Below are 3951 nucleotides of genomic sequence, written 5' to 3'. Positions count from 1 at the left end.
ACAATCGTACTGATTGTGATCAGAATACGGTGAACCACCCTTTCTTGATGGATTTACAGTTCTGAATTCACATTTCCTGTGAGGATGCACTAACGAGTGATAGGGATTTAGATAACCTTCGGCGTCTTCGCTCGGTTTGCAATGGGAACCTTCTGTCGAATCGCTATCACTTTTTTCCAATTGAATATTTTGAAAATCTGGAATGTCATTCATAGCTGTCTCGTCTATTTCTTCATAATCATGATTCAAAAGATGTAGTGCGACTGCTTCAACTGCTTGGTTGGACACAGGATTATTTAATGCATTCACAGGTGGTATGATTATCACAGCGTCGGACATTCGAGACCGTCTTTTAAATAATACGAAAGAAGCACAAATACTTATTATATTACCAGACTGACACAACCAGCAGCCACGTACATGTAATTAAGTCTTGGCCAACTTTTATTTGTAAATGTTTGTTTGCTGTCAACTACAAAAGAGTAAATAGCATATAGGACCAAGCTTACTATCAGTAGAGTGTGTAAACAAGAAGTAGTTATTTTTTTAATATTTTCCGAAACAAATATGCAACCCGATTGTGTGAAATGTTCGCTTTTGTGAAAATTAAGCACTTTTATATAGCATTTAACAAAAAATATACAATTAAATTAATAATGGTGCAGCTAACTGGTTTTCAGCAGGCCAGTAACTACCTTGGAGACAGTTGACTTAGTTGCCGCATTTGATTTTAAATGTCATGTGCATGTAATTTTTGTTTCTAAATTTTGTAAAATAAGAATTGATTGCTATTTTTTTTTATATTTATACGAAATGAAAGCAAGACAGGATAACATTTTTAGCAAGAAGCGCAGTGCTTTTATTCAAGATAAAAAAATAATTGATTACACAAGCAGTTAATTGGCACCTAAATGAAACAACTAAAATTATATATATACGCTAACTTCTGGTTCAATGCGACTGAGTTTTGTAGTTTAGGCAGTATTTTGAATTGAAATACACAAGAAAACATGCTGTGACACGTTTGTAATAAAATATCTTTAAATCAATTTATGATACAATTCTTTATCAGTTGCAAAACAGCTTAGACGGCGTGATTCGTTGAGTCATTCATTTGAGGTGGTACGCGTAATGTTTAGAGCACGTGCTAAGAGAAAATGCAATGTATTCTCACGCTGATTTAAATGGCGATTTAAACCTGCGCATGGTGAACAATACAATGACTACAATATAAAAATGAATTGTGGTATGATTGAAAATGAGACAGCTCTCCACCGGAGACCAAATGACGTAAACGTTAACAACTATAGGTCCCCGTACGGCCTTCAATGATGAGCAAAATCCATACCGCATAGTAAGCTATAAAAGTCCCAACAATGACAAATTCAAAAAAATAACGACCTGGTTTATGTATAAAGCAATAAACGAAAAAACATGATAGTTAGTAACAAAACGGCAACAACTAAATTACAGGTTGTTGCCTTGGGACAGGCACATACAGAATGTGGCAGGGTCAAACATGTTTCCTGGGGCCAAACCCTCCCTCTAACCTAGGACAGTATTGCAACAATACAGCATAAAACAAACTATAAAAAACAGTTGAAAAGGGCACAACTCATCAGATGGATACACAGCACATATGACAAAAATCACAAAAGACACAAAGTACAGATCTGAGAGTACTCGTAATTTCTGAAAGCTAGATCAAAGCAAATAAGAACTAATAAAAACAGTCATCTATCTAAGACAAAAATATCAATCAGTACATATCCAACATCCGATGGATTTAGTGTAAAGACTTTATTAACACAGGGAAAAACATGACCTTGTACAATGAAAAAATATAGGTATCAAAAGAAATACACATTACTGGACATTTTAATTTATTATCACGGGTCACAAAATTGAACAAAAGTAATGAAAAGAAAATTGGGTAATAGACAAGACAATTTTATTCTTCAAAACATTTTATGAACTTTGATACAAAAAATGAAAGTATAAAACATAACATACATAAAATATAATACATGGAATACTAAAGGAATGACTGTAATATTTTTTCTATGAAAAAATAACATAAAAAATGTGGTGCACACTGAATAACCCGCGTAACGTGTTATTTAAAAGTGTGCACCACATTTTTGAAGTTATTTCGAATAAACAGAAAAAAATATTACAGTAATTTCTTATAATTTAAATTCCTTTTTTGAGGAGTAAATCCAGAAAAAAAAGTTGAAGACGTCACGTTCACATGACAAAATTATGTTTATGAGCTGATAGACAAAAAACTTCCAGTCAATCAGAAGATGTGTTACATTCAAAATTAAATTATTAATGTATCTTCTAAAGTTCATAAGTTAATAGACATTTTAAAATTATTTCTTTGTGTCATTTGTAATGATTTACAAAATAGAATTGCATTTACCCTGTTCAAGTAAGTCAAAAACTGTTTTCCTTAGTCGTCTAATAATCTAAAGAACTCAAAAGAAAAAAATAATAATAATAATATTTATTGTCATATAAACATAATTAGTTTGTGACAAAAAAAAACAAACAAAACCATAATATAGCAAAGAAATAACAGTTCTAAAAGAAATGAACACATGGAAAAAAATTATAAGACTTCTGCCCTCAGTTCTATTGACTGTTTTATAAAGGAGCCAATATTTTTAACATGTTCGACGATAGAGGGGTTTAGCATTTCTTTTACTTTATGTTCTTGGGTAAGAGCCATACAATTATGAGAAGGTTAACAATTTTAAAATAAATTATCCCTTAGTTTTTTGTTAATTTTACATTCAAGGAGGAAGTGTTTTTCATCCTCCAGCAAGTGGCACAGTTTAAATATTCTATCCTTTCTTGGAATTTTATAATTGCAACCCTTTTCTATTTCTAAGTTATGGTCACTAATTCTCAACTTAGTGAAGAATTTTCTTATAGAAAAGTCGTTCGAAGCTAAATAAAATGCCCTATCCGAGTTAAGTTTTAATTTTTTATAAAGTAACAGTTTACTATTTTCATCATAACTATTTATTCTAATTTCAAAAAAAAATAATATTTTTCTTTAAATTCATTTTTAATCAAGGGCTTTAAAGACTTTATTTCATTCAAGTCCCTACACTTATTAACTTTATCTAAAAGGTCTGGGTTGGATGAAATATTCTTTGCATATGTATACCAAGAATAAGAACCATGAGAGTCCAGCAGTTTTGGCAATGCTTCATTAAGTAAAGGATTTATATTTTCAGAATTCAGTCTTGCTAGGTAAGATAGATACTGTGAAAAAATAAAATGTTCAAGGGGGAGTCTTCCTAGTTCTGCTCGGAATGCTATGTTTGATGCAGTTTTTTCTGGTGCCCAGCAAAAATTTATAAAAATTAATGTGAACCTTTTCAAACGGAGTTTTATCAATAAATGAAATTTTACCAAACTTTTTATTATTTCGATCAGCTCTTACCTAAGCTCTGTATCGTGTTAAATAGCTATCCATAGAGGATATCTCAGAGTTATAAGTTAAAACTGGTTGAACTAATTTATCAAAAAGATTACTAGAAATTTCTATTGGAAGATTTCCCAATGAAGCTACCTTGGCTTTAACCAAAAGCATGACTGTTCTTGCTTTTTTCGATAGGTCTTCTAAACTTGAAATCAGGTTACCATTGCTCTTTATAAGAGTTTCTAGGAATTTATATTCTAATACATTTTTTATCATATTTCCATTGTTGAAATGAAACTACACTTTTGGCAGTATGTAGCTGTAAAATCATGGTTTTAGTTTTATTTATATTTTAGAGTAAGTTGCCAATTTTCACAGAAACTACTAAATTTATTTATACTGTTCTGTAGACCGTCTTTACTCTCTGATATCAAAAGTAGATCATCCGCAAAAGATAGTGATCCAAGGGTTGAATCTACTAGTTTTGGTGGCATGGAGTCTTCAGAACAGAAGAT

The sequence above is a fragment of the Mytilus californianus genome, unplaced genomic scaffold (assembly GCF_021869535.1).
Source record: "Mytilus californianus isolate M0D057914Y unplaced genomic scaffold, xbMytCali1.0.p SCAF_9, whole genome shotgun sequence".
Classification (NCBI taxonomy): domain Eukaryota; kingdom Metazoa; phylum Mollusca; class Bivalvia; order Mytilida; family Mytilidae; genus Mytilus; species Mytilus californianus.
This window is presented reverse-complemented; position numbering follows the sequence as displayed.